The sequence below is a fragment of the Mus musculus genome, chromosome 7 (genome assembly GCF_000001635.26).
Source record: "Mus musculus strain C57BL/6J chromosome 7, GRCm38.p6 C57BL/6J".
Lineage (NCBI taxonomy): Eukaryota > Metazoa > Chordata > Mammalia > Rodentia > Muridae > Mus > Mus musculus.
In genome coordinates this window covers 115,668,742-115,696,678 of record NC_000073.6, presented here as the reverse complement: position 1 = coordinate 115,696,678, position 27,937 = coordinate 115,668,742, and the positions used below count along the sequence as shown (strand labels likewise).

Here is a 27,937-nt window from a genome sequence, read left to right as displayed (position 1 = left end):
CATCCACAATAGTCTCTCTCTCTCTCTCTGTCTCTCTGTTGTCTCTTTCTCTGTCTCTCTCTGTCTCTCTGTCTCTCTCTCTATCTATATGTGTGTGTGTGTGTATATATATATATATATATATATATTACAATAACTTCCAGAATTCAAAGTAGAACTGGCCTTTCCTTTCTAGATTATGTAATAAAAGTAGAAAATATTTATGTATATATGTATATATATATAATATCTTGAAATTCTGAGCAATATATTCTGAAAACACAAAAGCATAAAAACATTTTTTACTTTTTAAGGTAGGTCATTGTTTTCATGAAATACTTTTTCTGAAATCATATAGTCTGTGAGATTGTTTCGATGTTATTGTTGATTGAACCTGTCGTACTCAGCCTTTCACCTTCTGTGTATTTCTTGTTATGTATCTAAATCTTACTTTTGCAAATTTGTTTTTCCTCCTGTCTCTCACTTCTCTTGGCAGCAGTTTTTCTACTATTTAGCCACTTACCCTAAAAATGCAGCTTTCGGAGTTACGTGTTGATGCTGCCCCTTTTCAGCCTGCCTGGGAAATAACCACCTTGCCTTTGTTGGTACTGCTTCTTTAGTCTCGATTTGCTTCCTACTTTTTGCTTGTTTGTTTTTATGTACTCTAACTTTCCACATTAAATGCTTCATTTAAAACTTTTAAACCTAATATTAAAGGCACTTGGTTATGAGTATGTTTCTAGAAATAGCATTATGTAACTCTGTATGGTTTTAGAATTTTTGTCATTTTATGATGATTTAATAATTACATCATTCACTAACTAATTTAAGTTGATTTATATTCCGTAAGCTTATATTTCATTTTAAAGTCATGTAGTGTAACAAAGTTACTATAAGGAGGGAATAGCCACCATCAATCTTAGTGGAATATTCTAGAAATATATAGTGGAAAAAAGTGGGGCCATAGAATGCTTAAGAGAAGACTGAAAGATGAGTCTTCAATCCAGAGACCTTAATATTCCTATACAATTAAGACACAATGTTTTTTTAAGTTCTCACTGTAAACACTTTGCTTCATGTAATGCTGTCCAAATGAAGAACAGCGAAGCTGCTAAAACCCATGGGTAGCAGCCAAACTACTGCAAAAGTTTATACGACAATGGGTCAAAGTTGTCAATGAGTCTGTGTCATGTCTAGTATTTTTATTGCTTGTTTAAAGGTTTATTTTATTAGTTTAAAAGCATTTATTTATTGATTGATTGTTAATTGTTGTTCTGCCTCCGTGTATACCTGTATGAGGGTGTCAGATTCCCTGGAAATAGAATTACAGTTGTGAACTGTCATCCGGGTGCTTGGAATTGAACTTAGTTCTTTTAGAAAAGCAGCCAGTGCTCTTTATTGCTGCGCCATCTTTCTAGGACTTATTTCACTATTTTACATAATATGTATGCATGTGCCTGAGTGTGGACATGAGCACAGAAACACAGGTGCCCAAGGAAGCTTGAGGTGTCAGATCCCCTTGAGTTGGAGTTACAGTTGGTTGGGAGTAGGTAGATGTGGGTGCTGGGAACCAAACACCACATCTGCAAGAGCAGCAAGTGTTCTTAAAACCACTGAGCCATCTCTCCAGCCACTGTTTTTATTGTTTATATTTAAGGCATATAGTAATATGCTTATATTACACTACGTTCTGAATGGTTGGTTGCAGTCAAAATAGGAACATCACCTCAAAGAGTTCTGTTTTTCTCAGTGTGGTACCTAAAGTATCTCTTAGCATCCTTTAACTTCACCAAGGGAAACCCCACAGCATCATGCACAGCCACATTTCCTCAGATCTCCTCTTTTCCTGCAGTCAAATTACTTGAGGTTAGAATGTGGTAACAGTAACTTGCAGGAGATTAGTAGCAGTAATCTCATGGTGAGAGCCCAAACATTTGTTATGAAGAGTAGTTAGAGACAAGCAGGAGGGATTGACCTGGAACATGCTACCTTATTTGAAGTTGTTGGGCAGAAGAGCAGATGTCTGTTTTGTGCTGTTTTAGGGAGCTGAGATAACAGGGAACTTGTTCTTAAAAGCACAAAACATCATCTCATGAAGTCATAGTATCTAATAGAGTTGAATTGCGTGTGTTAGCAGAGGGCACCTGAAATATAGCACATCAAAGGGAACATTGTAAGAATGTGAGATTCTTTACTGTCCACAAAATAGAATATAAAAATACCTAAAACTGTGAGCACTGGCTCATGAGACTGAGGCAGAAGGATTTCCATGAGATCTAGCCTGGACCATATGGTGAGTTTCAGGCTAGTTCTCCTATCTAAAAAACAAACAAACAAACAAACAAACAAGTCGAAGTCAGGTGTAATAGTTTGTGCCTTTAATCTCAGCACTTAGAAGGAAGGCAGAGACAGGGAGATCTCTCTTGGAGGCCAGCCTGGTCTCTACAGTGAATTCCAGGAGAGCCAGGACTGCAAAAAACAAACATAAACAAACAAAAAACCAAACAAGCAAAATAAAACAAAACAAGACAAGACAAAATCTTCTAGGTATGGTGGCTCTCTTTTGATCCTAGGCAGAGGCAAATAAGTCTTTATGAATTTGAGACTAGCCTGAGGTACAAGTTTCCAGGCCTGCCAGGGCTTCATTGTGAGCTTCTGTCTCAAAACATCAAATGAACCAAACAAACAGAAAATAAAAAAGAATCTAAAATATTTTATGATATTAAACTAATAAGAAATTATACCTATTCTTAAAACTGAGTAAAACAGAACAGAAAGTTAGCTGTTGAAAGTGTTGCACAAAGCTGTAGAGGTCTCAGACGTCTCTGCTTGAACAATGGAGTGGTTTTAAGTTTTCTGAAGCCTTAACACTGTTAGAGTGGTTGGACTTGGCTCCTGGCCTCCCCCACAGCGCACACAGTAGTTTTACATTTCTACTTTTGATCATGAGGCAGGACACAGGCAGCACTATACAATCCTTATTGCCATCTGTACTTAAATGACTGAGAGAGAGGAGTGGAGACAAGTGACAAGAAGACAGAGTACAAGACTGATAGGTGGGGTTCAAGTTGTGCTGAGTGTGTGTGGATTCTAGGATAGCTGTGGTTTGACACATTTCTGAATGCAGCTGTGTCCCCGAGCCATGCCTGCAACATGAGGATCTGTGTCTTATTGCTACGCAGAGGCTCGGCATCTTCAGTTATAGGAAAGGTTTTGAGCCTCCTTCACACGTCTTCCCCTGGATGTGGTGGCTGGCATCTCCTGCGTGGTGTGAAGGTGCCTCTTTGGGCACTGTGCCAGCTAAACAGTGTTGTTGGTTGCCTAAGTTAGTACAAACTGTGCTTGTGTTTGTCAAACACGCGGATAACAAGAGACACGCAAAGACAATGTGCAGTGAAGGAGAAGAGGAAGTGAATGACTCCTTTCTAGTGTCATTAAGGATTATGTGTTTTGCTATCTACATTTAGGTATAAGATAGATGCCCTTGAGGTATAGCCTCCTTACAGCTTAGAAAAACAAAGATTGTTTGTTTGTTTTTTCATGATGGAAAACTGACTGAGACTACGTTTTCCAGGGGGAATTTCTGCGAAAGGTTGCAGTGTTTTCAGAGCTATTACTGAAGTACTGTCATGCACAGTGTTTACTGCTGTGTTTGAGGTTCTGGTTTGGCCTTCATCGACGTTGGTTCTTACCATGTGCACCGAGGAGCAGAGAGGCTGCACTTGTTCTTCCCCAGCGTTCTTTCTAGAGATGTAAAGGCAGGAACTATATGTGCTTATGGCAAATACAAAAGTGACAACATCAACTTAAGCTGGGTATGGAGGTTGGGCCTGTAATCCTAAACCCAGGAGGCTGAGGCAGAAGGATTTTAGGCTTGAGGCCCCCTTGGATTACGTTGTGAGTTCAAGGTGAATCTGGACTACATGGTGAGGCTCTGTCTCTAAAACCAATGAGAGAGCACACAAAGAAAATACAGCAGGAACCAAGAAGGACCTTCATTCTAACACTTTTGTGAAATACTTCTGAGTGTCTGGTTTCATCTCAGCTTTGATTGCCAGCAGGAATCCTCAGAGGAAAGGACAGGCATGTGGAGAGTCATGGTTAATTTCAGGGCATGATGGGTCCTAAAGGTCAAATAGGGCAGAATGTTCTAGAAGTAGCTTAGGCAGGGTTGTTATCTCCAGGTCAGAATGGATCTTCCAGTTCCTGCAGAATCAGTGTTCTATACCAATTGCTGACCTCCATGCCCATGGACTCCTACTTGGTTTAGTCTCATAAGGACCTAAACCACAGTGCAGGTGCTTGCTCCCCACCTGTCTTCCTCTTCCCCCTCCCCTGAATGCTCTGTTCTAGAAGGCATGGTGCCCACTGTTTTCTGCTTTACGCAATTACAGTACTTAACTGCCTGAGCAGGAACTATGATTGTATACCTTGAATATTTGTTTATAAATGAGATTTTCTTGTATTTCTACTCATAAATTTGTGATAATTTCTTCTTCCTTTGGAGAGACTTCTAAAAATCAGAAACAGATCTTGGAGATATGGCTAGTGGCTTAAGAGCACTTTGTGCTCTTGCAGGGAACTCAGGTTCAATTTCCAGCATACAGATGTTGACTTACAACTGCCTGTAACTCCAGTTCCAGGACACCTGATATCCTTTTAAGGCCTCTGCAGATACCAAACATGCATACGGTATATATGTATATATGTGTATACATATGTATTTTTTTTTACTATTTATTTATTTATTTTCATGTGTATGGAAATTCTAAATAAATTTTAAAAATCCCAAATGGAACAGAAATGTCTATGAGTGAATCTTTTGCTGCTTTATCAATAAAATCAGCAAAGTTCATTCATTTGGTGATTTAAAAAAATGTGTTCAAATAATAGTGTGCCAGTGTTTCTTAAGATTTAATGTATTTTAAACTTCTAAGTTGAATATTTTTAATGCCCTGAGTTGTAATTCAGGGACATTGTCTTCTTACCTCCTTCTTTTATGAAATGATGCAGTTGACGGACAGCCAGTGCCTTTTGTACATGTTCCTATAGAGTAGAACTTCAGATTCACATTGAGAATCACAGACACTCAAAAAAGTTAGAGCTGGAGGCTTTTTTTTCTGTTACACAGTCCAACTTGTTTTTCTCCAGATAAGTCCAGAAAGCTTGTGCTCTAAACCACATGGTAAATTACTAAGGTAGAAACTTAATATTTGGTTCCAAATAACATGTTTAGCCAATTTCACATAGTCTTTTGGATGTCTTGTAATCAATAGCGAGTAATTACGGGAGAACTCCTGGATTCCTTTAGCCAGCAGCAAATACATGAAGCAGCCCCTCTGAACACATCCATGCATTTGGATCCAGCAGCACCCACGGTTTCTAATTACACCGCTTTGCATGAGTGTAGACATCTCAGAGCTCTCCTTTGTACTCTCTGCTATAAACATCTTTTGCTTCTTTTGAAGTCTGTGTGATATACATGCAAGCAATTAAACACCCCCCCTCCACTGGAGGTTGGAGACACAAGGTCTTCTTAATTAAAATTCTAACAAAAGCTACCAGCAAAAATTCCTACTATATGATTAAGGTCTAAAGTATTATGATACATTAGACTCATTGTTAACTGTCAGGATTAAAAGAAATCGATATGTTGGGGTAAGATCAGCTGAATCTAATTAGTGAAATCAATGTTTATATAAAAGAAAATACTAAAGTTTAATAACAGGTTCTGCTTATAAATATAACACTGGCTAAAATTGTTCTTTGTTGTTACTGCATTGACCACATAATCATATTTTAAATTCACTGAATAAGAATCGGAAACTTCTTTCTTGTAGTTAATTATTATAATTAAAACACAAAACTTTAAAATCATATCTGATTTCAAAAGTTTTAATTATGAAAGATTCTTAAATGTAAAAATAGTCTCCAATTATAAAATATTCCCAGTGATTCCATTTTTAAAAGGCTAATTTTAGCAAGAGCTATGTACCAGAGTCAGAAAGGAGGCAAACTTGGGTAGAAGTAAAGGAACTAAAGTATTCTTATGCAATTATGATTACATTAATATGCATTAGTCCATCAGTGATATAGCAAAATTAAAGGGATACATTTTGATATAACATGAAAACAACACATCGTACTTTTCCTTCCTGATTGCTGTAATGGAAATAAACATCCCAACCAGTATGGAGAAGAAAAACTTTACTAATTGCAGCCTAGATTTTCAGTCAAATGGAGGTCATTAGCAATTTCCTGGAAGCCCCTCAGATTGCTTACCAGGAAATGGTGGCTAGCGGGACCTCTGTCGTTCTCCTGGTGGGATTAGTGAAAACTGGAGTTTTTAATGATGTGTGTCAGATGTAGGCTGATGGGGGGTGGGGTGGGGTCGAGTTCTCTACCACAGTAGGTAATATTCTTTGAACAGAAACATTTTTTAAAATTTCATATTAATATACAAACCTGTAAATGAACATAGCCATTAACATGCATAAATCTACCCATACTTTAATACATGCCTGTAGCGAGTAGGGCTCAGTGATGGGGATGTTGTAAAGAGAGGGATCTGTATGTGGTGTGGTGCTTACTGAAAGAGGCTGCTCTCGGAGGCTGGCATGGTGATTTTACAACACTGTTGGGTGGAAAGTTCAGCCTCATCTTTCCACCTCCATAAAAGAGAAAAATTGAGTGTGAAACACCTTCCAAGACACTAACCCAAGTCTGACTTGTCTTGAGTCCACAGAGTCCATCAGCCACTGAGAGACTTGCGGCTCAGCATTCCTCATGATATGAATGAGTGGCTGGCTTCAAGTGGGCTAGAATGGCTGAAACGTTTAATAGTGACATAAGCAGAGGTGAGAGTACGTATTCATTCATTCATACAGTAAATTATACAGAAAGGAAGTTTCTGGTTGGTTTCCAGTGGTGACAGGAAGAAGACCTCTTGTATCACCAGAGATCTTATAGAAAATGAGCCAGCATGTGTAAGCCTGAGAGGGAGACCTCTTAGGCTAAGAAATTGACAATACCATACACATCTGTCAAGTTTACAGTGCAGAGTACGTTGTTAATGTTTGTGCAACCCAAAATCAAGCTATTGCTAATTAAAATTAATTAATTTCAAATAAGTTAGACCTGGCAATATTAACCCAGCTTCATTTCCATCTTGTTATAATTACAGTTTAGTTATTAAAGACCTCCCAAGCCTTTTGTAGGATTATTAAACAGTTGTGTTTAAGCAAGGTCAAAATGTCTTATTAAAAAACTTAAGTGATTTCCCATGTAATTTTTGTTCTTTTTGTTAAAATGGGATGCTCACATTTAATATTTCTGATACATAGCTGATATAAGGTATTTTGTATATTGTTTTTGTTTTGTTGTTCTTGTTTGTTTGTACAAAATATTACTCTGTAGCTCAGGCTAGCCTAGAACTCATGGCAACCTTTCTGCCTTAGACTCCTGAGTGCTGAGATTATTGTTGTAAGCCACTTCTCCTGACTTGGCTTAATTTGTTTTGAAAATAACTGTGGTAGATACAATTTACTATGTATACATTTACCTCAGCACTTATACAGAGATTTTAGTAAATGCAAACTAGAGAAAAACATTTTAAAATATACTAACACTCATTTTCTGTGTCTCACCTGAGATCCTTTCATTTGAATAAATTATAGAGATTTAAAATATACATTGGTGGAAATATTTATCCATAAGTAATTCTTGGAAGAAAAAATTGTAGGATGCTCCTAGTCTTCTGTCTGTTGGACCCCACCAATGCCTGTGTTTAGCACAGCAGACGCAGTTTACCACCTAGGTATTCCCTTCCTTAGAGTCAGCTCTTGAGCTCACTCTCAGGGTCATGGCTGCATCACAGAGGAACTGCTGCATGGCTCTGGACCTCCCACAGTCCTAGAGTTTACATCATTTTTCTGGATTGAAAAAGCAAAGCAAAACAAAAACTAGGCATGGAATTTTTATCCCAATGCTGTTCTTATGGAAAAGGCCTATGGAGTGAACATAACTTATACATTATTCTGTATATTTTAAATTTGTTACCACTGTTGGTAATTACCACTGAGTGCATATTTAATGCACTGGGGAAATTTGATGCAATTATTCATTTGTGATTCTCCTTCAATTCAAATGTCTACATTAAACTATTGAAAAATAAAACTCTGGAGAGTTTAGGTCACTTTTAAAAATCCACTGACTTTCTGAACTCTGGTGGTAAACATCTGTTGCATTAACCAAGATGAAATTAGCATAGAGACTATACTGTAAAGAATACAGTTTCCAAGTTTAGTAACATAAAATAAAACCCCTCTTTGAATACGACCTTGAAGAGAGTAGACAGTCAGCCACACCACCTGCCTGCGGGGTCAGTGGGAGACACTAGGACTGAGTGCACATTTTAGCTACTTTAACTTGAGAGAAATTATTTTCCCTTGAGCCTCTTTTCAGCACTTTGGCATTGATTACACCCAGAAATGGACTAAATAGTCCAGCACAAGTTGGTAGCTCTTAGGAAATCCGTTCAAAATGACTGAAACTGCAGAGAAAAGGCACACATCTGACTCTCTTCACGATTTCCAGACTGTTTTAAATCGCAGAGAATTTGGGTACTGAAAAAGACCTCTTCTGCTGAAAGGGTCTGAGAATAAGAAAGGGGCCAGAGGGGCAGAGTTCCCGCTGACCCACGCTTTATTTCTCCTTTGATCATAAGCTGGAAGGAAAGGACTTGTTTCACAGAAATAGCTCAACATCATTTAGATGGTATGGCCAGGAGAGGAAGTGAGGCAGATGAAGGCAGGGTTTGATGCGGAGGTGGGATTCCACAGGTATTGGCTCAGTAGCCCAGCCAGTGTTTTCTCGAAGCTATTTGTTCTGTGTGCCTTTATGGTATTCTTAAATCTCTCTCCATAGAAGAGATTGGATCTAAATGAGATCCATCCATGCTTTTAAAAATGGGTTTCTTGACGTAATAACAAGAGATTTGTGTTCTTGCAGTTAAAGCAAAGTTTCATTCCTGTTCACATTTGTTTAACCAGATTCCCGTCACAACAGGTGCACAATTATTTTTATGAGTAAAATATTATCAGCCTTCAAAATTAGCCAGGGCAAAATGCAAGTTGTCTGATTAAATAATCAAAGGTGATACTTAAAATACATTTGATTTCCACAGGAATTTTAAAATGGTAAGCTCCATCTCTTACTCTGAAGTTCAGAGGGAATTACAATTGTTGCTAGTATGTAAGTAGTACCTGTAACTAGTCTGATGTGCTTTGTGAAAGTCATTGGTGTTATGGGGCAAACTATCATCAGATAGTCTTTTCATCTGTCAGGAAAGTGGTGCATATCACAGCAGGTGACTCTTTTTCTCTTGAACATTATTCAGCATCTGATCAGAAGGCCCACCAATCTAGAAAACTAAAATCCAGTGTTTGTTCACTTAAATTCAATTTGTGAGATATAAAATTAAACATATATTTCACTTTATAAACTAAGTAGATTATAGATATATCAAAGTTATAGATTACCTTGGTCAACAGTCATGATGCCTAAGTGGCAGAATACAAGAAAAAAAAGCCAACCCTACCCCACCCCCTCCTGAATGGAACAGAAAGCATATCTGGGTGGCAACTTCACTGTGGTTTTAAAAGCACTACAACAGCACAGCTGTTAGAAACCAATTACAGGCAGGTAACTGTTTGTTTTCATATCTAAATCTGTTTGTCAATCAGGAGAATGCAATGAATCAGGAGAAGGGATCTCAAATACAAACCACAGAGTAAGGCGGAGCTTCTGGAGGAAGTCCAAGCCACAAGAATTAGGGCAGGAGTGCGATGGAACCAAATCCACACGTGCGTGCACATGGCTCCCGGCTTTGACCATATTTTCCAAATCCAGTCAGAAGCTGAGATGATTGGAGAGAATTCTCCATTTTCTGTTGGGAATAGACTCATTTTAAGGTTTGTTAGAAGCAGTGTGGTTACCGAAAGAGAGAGATTATAAAAGAAGCCTGTAGGTTGTTATTAACTGAGACCATTTTCAGTCCTGGCTCATCAAGTCTTAAAGAGAGACGACGACTTACTTACATGTTAGTTTGGGGTGCATCAAGGCACACCTTTGGCTATCTTGTGGACAAATAGATTTTTACTACTTTGACTTTAGTTCATAGCAACTTTCAGCTTCTGTGCTTGTTTCTGAAGCGTTTTGTTTTATCTGGACACAGTCAGTGAGGCCACCTCTACTGTCCTGATCCTCGGCCCTGGTGCTGAGGCTCACAAAGAGTGCTTTACACATGTCTGTAGGGCTGAACATGGGGAAACCTACTGAGAGCCAAAGTTTAAGCTGGTAACATCACGAGAGAGTAAATAGAAGTTTATTAAGAACGCTAAAGAAAACAAAATGGGCATAGCCATGCTGTGGTTTTGCTTAAACACGGGCTTTTGGATACACCAAGAACCCTGGATTTCTTTTCTACTGCTTACTGAAAAGAGCCCTTTGATTTTTTTCAGGCACAGTTTGTGCCAATGAGCCTTAGCCTGGAAGCATGGTGCCTGTTGTTTAGCCCTCACTGTGCACTGTGTGTCTTTCTGCTGTGGCTAACAGGCTTTAGGCTACCCTTTTAAGTGGATGTGGGAATGTATTCTACCAAAAGGCTTGTTGCTTGTGCCAGGTCTCTGTGTAAATTCAGTGTGGTTGTCAGGAAACAGGGAAAGAGATCTTTGTGACCTGCAGGAGCATTCTCTACAGACTCTCACCTGACATACCATAAGAAGTAACTGATGAGCCATCAATGAAAGAGTAGAGCAGTTAACACCATCCCCTTTCAGAGTAGAAAGTAAAACAGCAGGAAGCACTCTGAGGAGGCATTCTGCATTCCTGTGTTCCATTTCATGGAGAAAACAGGAGGTGTGTAGGTGTGGTCACTTGCCTTGGTGCCCTTGTGCAGGACAGAGGACAACTTATGGGAGTCAGTTCTATCTTTCTACCTCGTGGGTCTGTGGGGTTGAACTTGGGTGGTCAGGCTGGATGGCAAGCACCTTAATCAGCTGAGCCCTCTTGCCAACCAGAGCAAAACTTTTCCTATTGAACACAAGATTCCGAGCCCAAATGGGATCCTTAGAATTCCTGTCACCCATTCTTCTGTTTTTCAAGAAGGACTGTGTTTGTAGAGTTTCAGTGAACCCACAAATCCCCATACAGTGCTTATTTTGGGGTTTATATGATTTCATATTTCCTACCACTCAGGCAGGATTGTTTATTTTATGGGTATGATAGCTTTGGCCGCATGTATGTCTGTGCAACGCATGTGTGTAGTGCCTAAGGAGGCCAGAAGAGGGTATTGGATCCCTTACAACTTACAAGTTACAGATGGTTGTTAGCTGTCAAGTGGGAGCTGGAAATCAAATCGGGGCTTCTGCAAATGCAGCAAGTACTCTTAAACACTGAGCCACCGTTCCTGCCCCAAGAAGGCTTCCCTTTAAAGACTTAGAGCAAAGAGCAGAGAATCTGACAATAACAAGAGATAAGACATTAATTACATACTGTGTCACAGTGCATTGTGTGTTTTAATCTCACACAATCCTCAAGCCAGGGCTGTGAAGTGGGTATCATCACTTTTCTTTTACTGAAGAGAAAGAAGGGTTCGGGAAGAAAGGACAGTTTTCTTCAGACACCAAGAAAATGCCAGCCATTTCAAGGTTTGAATCAAGGTCTATTTGCTGCTAAGCTGCCATCCTTTCTGCCTGAGTTGCCTTTCTAGAGATTGGCCCCTGCTGGGCCACCCAGACACTACTGGGTCATACTTTGTCATGTGATTCTTAGCTCTTTCAAACTAGAATTTGAACAAGTCAGACAGATGAACAGAGATGGGCAAGTGAAACAAAAGGCACCAATTACTACCATCCTGGCTATGGAGTCACACTAGGCCAGGATCACAATAGGAGCTATGCATTCATTTGTTTTGAAATTTTGGAGGTCATCTATATTATTTTATATCTGTAATTTTTCATTAAAAATCTCATGAGTGTTAGGTTGATCCTCCAGGTTTGAGGGGCTTAGCTTCCCTTAGTGTACCCTTGCCTTTGGGGTCTCTGGTTTGCTATTAATTGCAGTGTAGACCTGCACTGTCTCCTTGCATGTATATTCTATAGGATGCTCTGGCTTTCTGGGTTCTCTGGTCTGCAGCTCTGCCATGAAGGATATGTGGATATGTCAAAAGAACAGCGATAGAGCACAAGCCACAGACACTCTGACTGCTGGCGAGGCTTCTGGACTTTTTACACTTCTAGCACAATATCATGTGGACTTCTGTGTTTACTGCAAAGCCTTATGAACCATGAACAGAATTCTAATAACAGATTGCACTGTGGTTAATTATTAAGTTAAAACTATGAAAGGCAGTTAGAGAAGATTGCCATCTCTTTGCAACAACAACCCTTTGTGGTCCTGTTCCAAGGTCTCCTATCGTACCAGGTGCTGTTAATTATTTGTTTTTTTTTTTTGAGTCTTCATATTTATAATATAATTTTCTTCTCTCTGTGAAGATATATTAGAAGTAGTTTTAACCTCTTTCACTCAGCAAAACAACAGGATTGCTAGTGCCCTAGGAAAGACCAGTTTTGGATCCAAGAGAACAGAGAGGATCATGTCATCAAACTTTCTGCAGCAGTTTCCATGAAGAATTTCAACTTGGAGGAGAAGAGAGAGCAGAGTCAGGCATGAGTTTAGAGGCATGGATCTGACACCATCCATGGGCCTGGAAGTAGACATAGCATGTCCTGTTGGAGAAATAACTTAGAAACCTGAACTTATGGTTAATTGCAGTTGAGTCATCCTAGAACCAAGCTAAGATGCCCAAGGATACAAGTTAGGAGAATTCGGAACACAGCACTAAGTTATCTTGGGAGCCACAGGATAGCTAATGGGTGAAAATGAGATCCTGGCCACAAGGTGCAGGGCTACAGGGCAGCATGTGTATGGAATTTCAACTGTAAAAGGAGGAGAAGTACTCACTGCTTATAGTGTTTGAATAGTGTACCTCTGATCCTGTGCTTAGATTCTCCAATTCTGGCTACCTACTTTGTATAGTTAGAAACCAATGCTTAGACCTATTTAAAAGGAAATGTTTTCTAGATCTGCTACCCAATACAGAAGCTACTAGCATTATATGTCCATTTAATATAAATTCAGATTAATAGAAAGTCACCAGAGTTAAAATTTTGTTCCTCAGCCACATTTTAAGTGCTTAATTATGATATCTGGATAGTGACTATCATACTAACCAGCAAAGAGATAAAATATCTCCATTATCTGGAAAGTTCTGTGATATAGCACTGTTGTATAGCAGTGTGAACATCCTCTTGACAGTGTTGCTGTATGGTATGAATGTCATCAGAGGATGTCCTAGTACTATCAAAGTGGAGGTGTAAGCATCCTCAGCAAGATGCCTCTGTGACAATGTACCATAGAGATGCCAAGAAATAATACTCTTCAGTGAGGTCTCTGGAAATAGAATTTTTCTAGAAGAGTTCTATTATGTGAGGCTAGTTCTGAAATTGGTGCTCATGATGTGTATTTTCACAAAGATGTAGTTCATTCTCACCGGAATGGATTGAAACCAGATACAATGCTGTGGAAGTGGAGTAGAGTCATTCCCTCACATGAGTGTGTGTACTTGGGACACACATTGACTTTTCTAAGTTATCTCCACCCATGTCAGAAGGGAAGTCCATTCTTGCATCTTAAAAAAAAAAAAAGGCAAACCGTCAACTAGACTTCATCCAGCTACCACTGTGGTTTTTATGCATGCATTGTTCATTATATCTAATTCTGATTTTTGTGTATTTAAGTATGTGTTAGATGTAAAAGTGTCCAAAGTAAGCCAGGCATGGTGGCTCACACCTTTAATCCCAGAACTCGGGAGGCAGAGTCAGGCGGATTTCTGAGTTCGAGGCCAGTCTGGTCTACAGAGTGAGTTCCAGGACAGCCAGGGCTACACAGAGAAACCCTGTCTCGAAAAACAAAAACAAAAAAAAAGTGTCCAAAGTAAAAGAAAGAGACTAAACATGCTAAGGAAAACACTAATGAGGAAGCAAAGTGCATAGAATATTCATTTTTCCCTTCAAAGTAAATAAAACTCCAAGGCAGAGAATGTTTATAGGTATCTACTCTTCCCTCTGATCTCCTAAATTCTGCCAGCTTGCCTTCTTAACATTGAACAGAGACATTTTTCACATGGTACTTCTTCCTCTCCCTTGTCCACGCTGATGTGACATCACTTATCCTAGATTTGAGGTCTAGAAATAAAATAAGTCCAGTCAGCCAAGCCCAGCACTATCCTGAAGAGATTTTAAACAATGAGGTTGTCGTTATTAAAAATAACTTCTGGGAAAAAAACCCGTAAAATTCATTTGCTCAAAGTACTGCATTTTGTCTTTGGTGAAAATTCTTGACAGACCTGAATATTAGGATCATGGAACCAGAATAAAGGTGGCCAACATCTCTTGCTAGGTGCAAACTGGCTCAACATAAAATAGACACTTCATAGAAAGAGTTGTCTAAAGAAGAACAGATTAAAGCACCAGACAGACACTGCTCCCTGTCACTTAGGCCAACAGTCAGGGTAGGAAGGAAGCGCTTGCAGGACAGTAAGCTGCTCTCAGCACAGTTGTTTTGCACCTAGCAAAACTGAGAACATTTCTGTGTTGGTAAATTTCTATGCTGAAGAAACTCCTGTAGACACAGGAGAATGTTCTTCTAGTGTAGCTTTTAATAGCAATCAAGCCATCGACACAGGGAAAGGGCTACAGAAACCAACAGGCACAAGTTTGGAAACATTAAATGAAAACTGCAAAATTACATATCTGCTATATAATTTCTATAAAATGAAAACATAAAACAACCCTGTAGATGTCTTATATAAACTCATGTGGCTACAGTATGAAATGGGTTGAACTGATAAACATTTACTACACACCAAAGCCATTAAGTAGTTTGTGTTTGTTGTTATCGGTTTAAATAGAAGCAGGCTGTGCTGCAGGAGCAGAAAAAACAACCAGACAAATGTGAGTTGTTTCCACCCAGTAGCAGAGCTCCAAGCAGCACTCAAGCCCCTCCCCTGTCTGCTTCACAGCAGCTTTGAGAGTTGTCTAGCCTCCTCACACTGTCCCTTAAAAGTGTGGCTATTGTCCTCCTCTTGACTTGCAGCCTCAGGAAGCATGAAAACACCTGAGGGACTGGGTTGAGGAGTTCTCTTTGTAGAAGCAAGCAATTCTCCTTAGTGCTGTATTGCAGACAGCACTTTAGGGACAGCCTGTAATTCCCATGCCAGTTCATTCTTTTATACTTTCATCAGTGCCACTCATCTGGCTGCATTCTTCTCTATCTATCTATCTATCTATCTATCTATCTATCTATCTATCTATCTCTATCTCTGCCTGTACACATATGTGTAGGTTTGGGTATGTGTGCACGTGTGTGTGCACACATGTGGAGGCTAGAGGAGGCTGTCTTAGAGGAGGCTGTCTGCTTTCCTGCTCTACTACTCTCCACTTTCTTCCCTTGAGAGAAGGTATGTGATGAACTGGAGAGAGGCTGGTGACTCTTGGTCCTCCTGTCTCCTGCCCTCCTCCCTGACACTGCAGAGGTTGTTACAGGCACATAAACCTGGCCATACCTGGGGCTTTTACATGGCAGCTAGGATCCCAATTCATATATGTACAACAAGTGCTTTTACCCACTAAGCTATCTTTCCAGTCCCATGACAAACACTTAGGAAGTCTTATGTGCTAGCTGTTAGGAATGTAAAGATGGCTAAAATGTAGGCCCCATCTGTAAAAGGCCCTGCATCTAAAAAAAACACCCAGGTAACAACTGATTTTAGTTCACCCTTCTGAGGATGTTAAAGAGGAATTGGTTAAATTATAATTTATTTTTACTTCAAGAAAACAAAAGAAGAGTGTATTAAAGAAGGAGAGTCATTTAGGTTTACAGAATGCCATCATATCTTATTCAGTGTCCCAAACCCTGGAAAGCTAGAGTTCATATCTCTCTCTCTAGCACAGATCTGGTTTCTGAGTTCCAACTGTATAGAGCCAGCTTTCTGTCATTCATTCTGATCTGAAAACTTTGCATTCGGTATAGATAAAAAAGATGCCCCTGACTTTGTTTTCTAGATTTACCATGCCTCCATCTTTTTCCAGTAAATGGCAACCCTGTCCCAGAAACTCCATCACCACCCTAATCCTTCTGAGCCTGGTTTTGCAACACAAGTCCCAGCATTATGGATTTCAGTAGTGACTGATTTCTGGGTTTTGGCATTGGGAGACAAGGAACATGAGCAGAGGCCTGGGGAGTTGGCATGTACTCCATCTCTTAGCTCTCCTGTTTGACTTCTGGGGTGGACTTTGACCTTTTGATGACCTGACATTCCAGGACCCATCTTCTTGTGCTCTGGGTTAGTTCAGACTGTAGCCATCCCCAGACTCCAGTGCTGTCCTTTGTTGTTGTAAGTTCTGCCCAAGGAGATCATTGTCCCAAATATTATGACTCATGTGAGCCCTCTTAGCTCTTTGACTTCATCTCCTGTGACTGCCCTTCATTCTTTGTCATCAAATACTGTTTTGTGATACAGATATAGACCACATTTTGTTCACCCGGCTCTTCTCAGTGTGCATGGGCTATAGCTTCTCCATGTGCTCATGCTTTCAGATAATATATTTTTTGAGAACACCTGAGCACTGCATCTAGGTTACTCCTGTACTTTCCTTTCCCACTAACTCCACCCACTTCTCTCTACTCCCAAGATCACAGCCTCTTCTTTGTTACTGTTGCATTTGTATTCACACAACCAACTGAGTCTGTTTAGTGTTTGCTCATGTAAATGTGTTCCTCGGGCTTACCTCTTGGGAGTGGACAACCTGTGCAGCATCTTGTCCTTGCAAGATATGGACTTCCACTCCTTCAGCAGACGCCCACCACCCATAGCCCCACCTATTTCTTCACAATGCTTATTTACTCTTAATTGAAGAATGTAGGAAAGCCAAGGTTCTAGAAACACACAAATAACTTGTTCTAAACTACAAAGACTAGGAAATGTGAAGCTATTTTTAAAAAAATCTATGTTTTTCAAAATCTCTCATGATTGATTTGTTTCAAAATTTATGCTAAAAATCCAGATCTGAATAAATATCTGTTGTCTATCATTGATTATTTTTTTCTCCAGAGATTGTGGTTTCTGTAAACAAAGCACCTGGTTCTCTGCATCACACGCGTGCTTTCTCCTCTAGACGATGACTATATTTTGGCAGTAGCAGAAATATTTCTTATTTCTCAATTAGTTATGCCCATTATTTTATAAAGTCTACTCCAAATTAAATTTTAAAAAGCAATTTATTTTGCTGTTTTACCAAGAAGTGAAGCCAACCTGTTACTAAAGTGTGGGCTTATGTTCTCCCAGGCATGCATCGGGGCACTGGCAGAGGTCAGTTCTGTCGCTTTAATTCATATTAATACACAACACTTTCACCCGCCGTTACTTTCTCACCATCAAGGCAAATGTCAATACAATGAAATGAAAAAGAAAACAGTAATATTATGAAAACAGGTTTATATGTGTGCTTTAGCTATCTGACTTTGTTATATCCATTTCATTCAAACTATGATTAATTTCCTAAGACCAGCCTAATGGGAAGAGCTTCATACTCACTCTAGACTCTAATGTCTAAAAGGAAAGCCTTGGTATAATTAGACATTGTTTCCTCCATGCCTGCTTCTGTCATTTGATTCACATTTCATTGATAGATTATATGGTATACTTGGGAAATTCAAATCTGCTAAAATAAGTAAAGTATACACATTGATTTTAAGGCAGGAAAATGGTTAGCAAAGTTGATTAATGGGAAATTAAAGTGAATTATTTAACTTCATTTTTAAAATGTCAACAATGAAGAACGTGTGATGGTGGAAAGAATCTGCCCTGAGTCTCAGTGATTCTGATGCCCAGGGCTCAGGATAAGGCCTGCTGCAGGCTACCTGGCACATACCAGCCCTGGGTTCAAGTCCCAGCAGTGCACATGTGAGTTCTGATTCCATTCCTAACTCTGCAATAGCTAATTAACTACATGACATCAGCAGTTCCTCCCTCCCTCTCTTGCTTTTAGCTGCTGTATAAAATGTGGGGTTTAATCATCCCTTGATTCTTTCCAACAGTGATTTTATGAGTCTATGACTGGATAAGCATGCTTTTAAAAAAAGACTTTGCAAGTACTTTTTAATAGATAGGATAGGTTTTAAACTTATCTGCATCTGATGAAAGAGTCAGTATGGGAAGCTGTGGGGAGTATTAGGGAGTGCTTTTCTTTGCATGAAGTTCCTTTCCCTGTACACTCAGGTATATGATAGCCTGGGTGAATAGCCTACTGGCTTACAGAGAGCTACACAGAGATAGACAAACAGAGAACACACCCACTGTGCCCACAGCCACACTCAGTCTTCCTCTGCAGCTCTCCAGGCTGCCTCTCTGGGACATTGGGGGAGGGGGGAATTAGTCAGATGGTGCTTTGACGCTAATGAAAGGTCCAAAATTCCAGATGAAGAAAGTGTTCTCAGATACCTGTCTAAAAGAATAGTATGCTTGGGGGCTTAATACATGAATCAGTGGTTAAAATGCTCACTGCACAAGAACGGAGACAAGAGTTCATATTCCCAGAGGCCATATAAATGCTGCACAGGTTTTGTGTCCCCTCTTGTAATTCCAACATTTGGAAGGTGGAGACTGGTGATCCCATGAGCAAAATGGCTAGACAGACTAGTTTTATCCATGAGCTCTGGATTCATCTGAAGCACCCTCATCTGAAACACACTACCTCAATGAGTAAGATCAGAGAGCGATTGAGGAAGGCTCCTGAAGTCAGCCTCAGGCTTCACTCGTGCACAGGAACAAATACACATGGACATGTGCCCCCACCCAAGCAAATTCACGAACTAACATTATATTGAAAGAAAGAACAATGTGTTTTGAATGAGAACTTTGATCCTCCTGTCTATGCCTCTTCAGCATAACTACCAATGTGTGTGTGTGTGTGTGTGTGTGTGTGTGTGTGTGTGTGTGTGTATGTGTGTATGTGTGTATGTGTGTATTGTGAATTAGAAAGGCAAATAGGTTTGAGTTAAGAGTTCAAGGTCTGGCTTTATATTCTGTGAGTATAGCATATGTCTTTCCTGTATGGCCCATCATTTGTAAATTGGTGGAGAAATCCATATCAACTATTACAGTTTTTTTAAAATGACAAAATTGTCAATAATATTGTTTTGATGTTTGCAATATATGCATTGTGGATTAGCTAAATTCAGCTATTATTATAACAAATGTGACTATTTTTGTTGGTATCTATGATACAAAATGGTGATTATAGTTAACAACATGAGAGCTTTCAAAACACTTGCCAACCCTTTTCAGTGTTTGAATTATTATTGTGTCTGGTTGATTTTCATGAACAAATTATCCAAGATAGTGTCTTCCTTTCTATCTCACTGTATTGCAAGCTAAAGTTTTCACATGCTCTCATTGGCACCTGTTTTATCATTTTATCAGTTGAGTGGGAAGTAGGACTAAATGAGTCGCTTCATACTCAAAAGCACTTGCTGTGCATTGTTTTAATCTTGGAGGATTTGGTGGCCTGGAAGGCTGGCTATTGCAGCTTTGATTTTTAATGGTGAGATAAAGGAGCTGATAACTGCTGTATATTTCCTGAAACATCAAGAAAAACTTTCTTGGTTTTTCCCTGAGTGATCTAAGCTACAGTGACTGTTGAGCTGCTGTGTTGAAATGGTGGAGATGGGGCCAGTGGCTGTCAGCTTTGTCACCTGTGCTCTTCTTTGCACTCAGAACTGGGTTCCGCATCTGCACAGATGCTTGCGTTTAGCTCAGGAGTGGGCTTAAGTGTTCACACATGACCATAACCACCTTGGATAGTTTGCTTGCCCATATGTTTGGTTTGCTACAAAGATAATTAAAACTTGGAAGTGCTTTTGCCTGAATCCAAAGTACACTTTGTCGTCTAGAATACATGTGTGAGTTTCTTGGGCCAGTGTTTCCCTTGTTTATCTTTTTGCCACGAAGAAAAACATGGCTGCTCAATTTTCTACTTGGACTTGACTAAATCTTTCCTCAAAAAAGGGTGTCAGAAAACCAAGTTTTTTTTTTTTCCCCAATGTTAATGGTTACAATTTAATTGAGTTTTTCTAGATGAAAAGGAAAGGAAAAGAAACCCAAGGCGCCAAGCATGTGTTTAGGGACATTTGGTTGAAGTGACTCAGCCACTTGCTTTTTTTATTTTTCTAGTCTTCAAAATTCTAAATTAGTATATGTTTGAGCAATCCAGACTTTTCATTTAAAAGTTTGATCTCACTGCCTCTTACATTTCCTTTCTTACTGTGAACTTCATGGTATGAAGCAAGCTCTTTAAGCCATTGCCCCAGGATCTGATGGAACCGCATCTACAAAGCCTGGAAGAACCACTGTTTCTCTTTCCAAGTGTATTTAGTAGATTTCCTTGCTATTCTATGCTTGTTTGTTTGTTAGCACAAAGCCTTTTAGGCAACTTTGTCTGGTTTAGATCCATCACTTCTTACACCAACTGTTCCTTGTTGTGATTTATACAGATTCCTCAGATGCCTTACGTTTGAGACTATTAGAAGTGTCTGACAGGTTAGAGATACGAACTTGAAAATATAATTAGGGCTCAGGCAAGACAGTCATTCTCTACTCATCATGTGGGAGTTATTTCTTGAGTTGGTAAGACATTGCATATGTAGTATTGCTATTAATCTCTTAGCTATTTACTTACAGAATCTTTGGAATAATATTGCTATATGAATATTTTAATGCTGTTATGTAGAAATGGGCTATAGGGAGAGATGATGTTATAAGGAATTTATCTGAAACCCATGAACTCTAACTCCTTTGACCTGTAGGTTCTAGGCACACTTCTATTAGGTGCCATTTTCACTGGCTTATGAAAGTTCTTGCTTTACACTTTTTTATGCTTGATGGATCACTTGACTAGTCTCTGTCTTTATAAGGAATTTGACTATTTCTTTACTGTGTATGCCTATGGGATTAGAATCTTCAGGAGCAAGTGTAAATATCATTTATTTATGTATTTATACTTTCCTCATGTACTTAACATCAAACTTAAAGTTTATATCAATATAATGCTATAAAATATACGTATCTTGATAATCACTATATTTTGCATGGGCAGCTTCTTGTTATCTAGTTCATTGAGTAAAACTATAAATCTTTTTATTCTAAAAGGGGAAATCTGTATACTCTGAAAATCCCCATAATCAGGAATCACTTTTCATAGGAATCCAAAGGTTATTTTTGTTTATGTTAAATTAAAATTCTCTCCACAATCCATGACAATACAGAAGTCGTGGAATTAAGATTATATAAGCTGGTTCATAAGTCATATCTGTCTACTTATGTATTCACCTATATATTTACATAATGAATTTTTATTATACATTTCTACATATTTGAAATAAACAATTGAGCTCACTTATTTTATAAAATTCCATCATCCATATCTCAGGTTTGCAAACTATATGGATTCATGTGTGGGACTTAGGGCATTTATTTATCAGCTATGGATTCTATTTTTTATGTCTTTGATATTATTTAGAAAATGGTACCGAGAGTAAGTTATAACTGGAGTGCCTCCATGTCCAGATTTACCAGGTGTCCTAAATCTCACATGTACATTATTGATATAATCATAATGGCATTGATGATATGTTGTCCAAATGACTTCACATGACAGAATTCCTTTCAACAAATAGTTTCTGAAGGTCTTCCCACCTGAATCTGTTATAGGTGTTGGAGAGCCTAAGACTGAGCAAGTCATGAGACAAACAAGGACCTTAGATGGTTTTATATATTACTTTTGCCAAAAAATTAGATTAGATAAATTGTCTTTGTCATGGAACATAAAAAAATAAACATCAACTCTGCATGACAACTGAGTCTTTTCCGAATCCCAGCACATCATTGAAACGGAAAGAAGCTGCCAACAATTTAGGGAGAAATCCACAGATGTTCTGTGCATGTGTCAGTGTGATGGGAAATTGCATTGTCTTCATAGAGTCAAAGAGCACTTGAGATTGTTTAAACTGGAGACAAACTGCCAATACTCCATTAATTAAAATTCTTCTTGATTAGTAGAGTTGGATTCTCAAATGGGTTGCTAATAGCATATAAAAGCTTATGCAATGTGCCAGTTTTCTTCCTGCATTCTGTATACTTCCATTAGCCAAGGAGATTTTGTTCAGCTGATTGACTTTCTATAGTTTGTTTAATAAAGTAATAGATATATTGATTTTAAAATGTTAGGAAACACTGATATGGATCGATGTCTAGGTCTGGCTAGATCTGGATCACAATAAAGCTCATTCTTCCAACTTTTTAAATAAAAAAGAATTAATTTCCTCATACTACCCGTATTTTTCTTTTAAAACTTTCTAACTAACTCCTTTGACAGTTTTCCCCCATTTCTGAGTAATTAAGAATTAGAACCTGGACTCTAGCTGCAGGGTGTTGATACATACGCCAACTTTATTGAAAGGAGTGATTCTAGAGATTACTTATTCAATAATATAAAGCCCTTTAAGACGTTTCCCTTAAATGCTTAGACTATGTAATTCATACAGTCCTCCCACTATTGGGACTTCTAACTTAACTTAAACTTTATAGTCATAGAATTATTTGACAAAACCGTTCAAGTAGTTTGAAATTAAATTTCTAGTTATAACATTTTTTCTGAGTATTTTCAAAGAGTTAATGTGTATTCAGTTCTCTCCATTTATGTTTATAGATGTTAATATTATAATTTTCCTAAGTATACCTTACCTATTAATATTGTATTTACCAATAAAGTATTTAAAAATATAAAAACATAGAGTTACTTCTTGAGTACTATGTATCAAGTCATTGATAACTAGACCTTATCTGTATTTTTCGTTAAAAAACAAAACAAAACAAAACAAAAACCAAGCCTGTGAGTTCCTGGAGAACAGACCAGGTAACTTAGAGTAATGCCTCAATGAAGTACATCCATGTGATCTTGGATACGTTTTCACATTTTCTTCATTCTCCATTTTCTAAATTTGTTAAACTATAGATAAAAATATGACTGACCCCAGCACACAGTAGGGACTGGGATTATTCTTAGTGCTCAAAAATGCTTATTAACCTAAACCAGAACTTTTTAAATCACCTCTTTCCTTTCTCTGAATTCAGTTTAGTGCTTCATATACAGTGATACGAGATGGCCAGTAGGTTTGTTTAGTTACAGTGGTCCCCAGACTGTGAGAAAGTCACATAAGGCACAAGGATTCCTGGGATTCAGAGCCATCCGTCTGGCTTGTTAACTGCTGCCACTGCCTACCTCCAACCTTTCTGTGAACTCCTGATTTAGAATTGGTCACTAAGTCCTTTCAACTTTACTGAGCCAAGAAGTGCTTGTCAGCCTGGCATAGAATCTGTTTCTCAGAGATGCTGGTGACACAGTCGCTTTCATTGAGGACGTAGCACTCCGGTGGGAAGTGGGAGGTGTATAATAGCCAATGATTTGCTTGTCCCGCCTTGCTACCAACAGTCCTTATCCGTTTGTGTGGCACTATGATGCATTCTTATTTTCTCAGCAGAGCAGGTTTTAAAATTGGGCTGGGAGCCAGACTGTCTGTGACTGTCCACAGCTGTACTTGAGGTTTACATGTTCTCAAATGCCATCTTTAGAAAACTCTACACTTAAAATTCAGTTTCTGTAAATACTCTTTAGTACCTTCCAGGCTGTTGTCTCTTTGGAATGAGATGTCCACCACTGGGGAGGTTGTGTTTTTCCCACACAGTAGTTGCAGTGTTCTATTCTCTGTGAGTTTCAAATAGTTCCTCTATCTTGCTTCTGTAGTGCACACTCAGATATTGCCATTATGTTAAAACATTAGTTAAAATCGCTTATTTTTATTGGAAGTACACTTGTAAAACCAGGAATATTTTAAAGTTAAAAGCAAGTTTATGAAAAATTTTCCAAGCTCTCTTTGGAATCTACAACCATATTAAATGATCACTTTAAGACCTCAAACTGGCTTTGGAATGAATGTTTTATTATGAGAATATATAGAAATTATTGTTTATAAGTTGAACAAGCATACATTAGCCTTTAGCTGAATTCTTATAGGAAAAGGCTAGAGAATATTCTGGATATTTTCTCATATTGTGGTTTATCATGTTCAACAATGTCCTGTGATAGGAGACCCCTGGTCACTTCTGGATCCAGGTTTAATTGTCTCTCTGTCTCTGATTATACTTCAGTTCCTTTATTCTGAATATGTGAACTCTGAATTTCTAGTAAGAAAACCTTGAAAGGTACATTTTCAATGTGGTGTGTCTCTGTAAAACAATGATGAAATCAATTTGGTAGTACTTGTTTTAACCCAAAGATAGTATCAGTCAAAGCTGATAATGAAAAGGATATATCTGTTTATTCATCCATATTTAATAGTGAAATAACAATGGAAGAAAAAGCAAAGTTTTGCAACTATATGAGCCTTTACAGACTCCTCATCTGAGTTTGCAATGGGTGGGATGCATGAATGGCTTGTTACCAGGTCAGATGCTCAGCCTTGTAATCCTGGAAACTACCAGTCACATATGGCTACATAAGGACACATATTTTCTCTCTCATACGTATGTAAATATGGAATAACTACACCATTGACATATATTATATATGTACATATTCATAAACACATGTATGTGTTTATGAATCAGGAAAACAAAACATAAATTAGAATAAAAACGAAAGTCCTTTACCAAGAATTTATTCTTACTGTGTGACAGGTGAGGTTGGACTAGGTCAGGAGTTGTCCAGACTTAAATCAGGCAAATTACAAATATACCTGGGGAGTGTGTGTGTGTGTGTGTGTGTGTGTGTGTGTGTGTGTGTGTATTATGCTGACATGAATAGTTCCAACCTCAGTGCTACCTAGGAGTTTCACAGACTTGGCAAGGAAGTTTCCCCATGTAACCACCTCCTGGCCAGTCCTTGTCTCAGTCTACAGAAACACTGCATCCAGGGTAGTAGCACACTTGACACGTGACACATGCAAATATTTGAGAAGTTCTCAGACTTTCATGGGTGTTGTAAATATTATATCTGGAATGTGAGAGAATGTTGGAGAATGCCTTGGCCTGCATAATCACTGTCTGGGCTTGGAACCAGCAGGCCATATGTTGTTTGGGGAGAGAAGGGTACGCTTCAAAACTAAGCACGGCAAGGATCTTCTCTGCAAGTCAGGCTGCTCGCTTCTTGAGGATCTCTAGACTTGTCACTCAATGTCCAGATCTGTCTTCACATCGATATCCTGACAAAGTTCATTGCTGAACTTTTTGTCTATTTGATTTCCTAGTACACCTTTTAAACTTCTTTTGCAAGTACAACCTTAAAGAGTAGCTGTATATTTCTTCTTAAAAACCAGTTTCTGGAACCAGACAGCTCAGTGGTTAAGAATATATACTGCTCTTGCAGGAGACCCAGGTTTAGTTCCTAGCACCACTTCTGGGTGGCTCACAACTGCTTGTAACTGTAGCTCCAAAACCCTAAGTGGGTATTTGTACTCATGTGCACATACAAACACATACACACGTGTACTCATTTGTACTCATGTGTACATACAAACACATACACACGTGCACTCATTTGTACTCATGTGCACATACAAACACATACACACGTGCACTCATTTGTACTCATGTGCACATACAAACACATACACACGTGCACTCATTTGTACTCATGTGCACATACAAACACATATACACGTGCACTCATTTGTACTCATGTGCACATACAAACACATACACACGTGCACTCATTTGTACTCATGTGCACATACAAACACATACACACGTGCACTCATTTGTACTCATGTGCACATACAAACACATACACACGTGCACTCATTTGTACTCATGTGCACATACAAACACATATACACGTGCACTCATTTGTACTCATGTGCACATACAAACACATATACACGTGCACTCATTTGTACTCATGTGCACATACAAACACATATACACGTGCACTCATTTGTACTCATGTGCACATACAAACACATACACATAACTTTTCAAAAAATCTTTAAAAAGATAAAACCTGTAAAAGAGCTCAATTGTCTATTTTTACTACTTACCTGGCCGTGGTCCCTGATGGGTCCCTCATAACATTGTTTCTTCACTTATAGATATTCCCTGATTATATTTCCAACCTGTAGAGAGATGGTAGCTTTAACTCTGGACATGTGTGGATTAGAAATGAAAAGACTAGGATTCAAATGCAGTCAACTGCTTCGTGGGTTGGCCAAGTTATTTATGTTCTCATTGATCTAGCTGTTCATCTGTGACATAAAGATAACAACGCTCTGTTTAGGGTAAGGACACAAGTGATGCTTAGGCAATGCTGCTTTAATAGGGCTGTCTGTCTTTCTCCTCCATTTCTAGCCGTAGATATGATAGACTGTCCAAAGAAGGCAAGTCTGCAAACCTCGGTGATTGAAACAAAATGATTCATTGTTCTCCACACAGGAGCAGAGACTCCCATGTTTCTGAAAGGCAGAGTTATTATTTTTAATGTGTAGGTTATGGAGAGATAGCCCTTACTGCCCATCACACACACCTAGCAGTACTGCTATGGCAGCTTGTCTCCTACTGAAAAAGAGATGTGTCAGGATGTCTTCACTTCCGGACCCAAAAATGATTGGCTAATAAAGCACAATGGGCTGGTGCCCAGCTGTGAGGTTGGGAGCCCAGATGGCAGAGTTCCATGGATTGTTCTTGCTCTGTTAGGATCTGCAACATGAATAGACCTCAGTTGATCCAGGAAACACACTTCCTTTTACAGCCAGGAAGAAGGGAAGCTAAGGAGAGGTGAGTGTGCCTGGCATAGACAGGAGACTGGTCTTCATTTAGGAAGGACCGGGGTCTTCTTGTCTCTCGTTTAGTAGATTTGAAAGACATTTCAATTAGATTTCTTTACATTTTGAAAAGGAAACTCTCATATATTTAGTGGGGGAAAAAGCCTCTGTCTCAATCCATGAGACGGGTTTCCTGTGTGTTGCGCCTGAGGTCATTCCTAAGAGCACAATTGCTGCATTTATTAAACTTTTTATTTACTGAGGAGTGGATGGGAACATATGGGAGCCATGACAATAGCCGACTGAGGAGAAAACAAAGCAATTCCAGTGTTCTGCTGTTTTGAAAAAAGTCATTCAGGATTTGCTCCTATTGGTTCAGCTGTTGTAACCAAAGCCTGATAAGATAATAGAGGGCTTTGTGTTGTTGGATTTTTTTCTGAAATCCTTTATCTTTATGATGTACTGGGGCCCTTAGAGTAGAAAGCTTTTTACATTGCTGTTGGATTCAGGGCTCAATTATCTGCTGGTACCTTGGGACAGGGGTCCTTTCTCAGGCAGTCATCACAAAGTAACTTTTATCAAGGAATCTTCTGGTGTGTTGTGGGTCTCCTTAGCTCACCCGGTTTATTTTTTGTTGACTTTTTGATGCCCTATTTTGTGACATTTAAAAGAAGATTCCATCAAAAAAGGCCAGGGCTAAATGATGTACTGGGCTTGTGAAGTAGCAACATCACAGCCCATCTGATGTGTGCAGGGCTGAAGCGGGAGAGGCAGCAGCTTGACCAGGTTACCCCAGGGCAGGAGGGATCAAATGAGGCTTTCTTTTATGATTGGCATTGTATTTTTAGCTTTCTTCTCAAACAGTGTCCATTTTAAAACAATTAGACCTGACCTGAAAATTGACTCGTAAAAGCTTTTCTTTTCAACTGAATTTAAAATCTTTCTGGATTGTTGGCTGAGGTCCTGG

General features: G+C 38.9%; 1 protein-coding gene across 50 annotated transcripts in view; it reads left to right on the top strand.

Moving 5' to 3' along the window:
• Sox6 (SRY (sex determining region Y)-box 6) overlaps window positions 1-27,937 on the top strand; it is a 569,905-nt gene that overhangs the window by 344,098 nt on the left and 197,870 nt on the right. Inside the window, exon 1 of one of the 50 annotated variants that reach the window (XM_011241715.3) lies at window positions 254-26,983. The exons of the other annotated variants lie outside the window; for them this stretch is intronic. The gene's annotated coding sequence lies outside the window, so the exon portion shown is untranslated. Of the gene's footprint in view, window positions 1-253; window positions 26,984-27,937 lie in introns of those variants that run through there. 50 annotated transcript variants of the gene reach the window in all.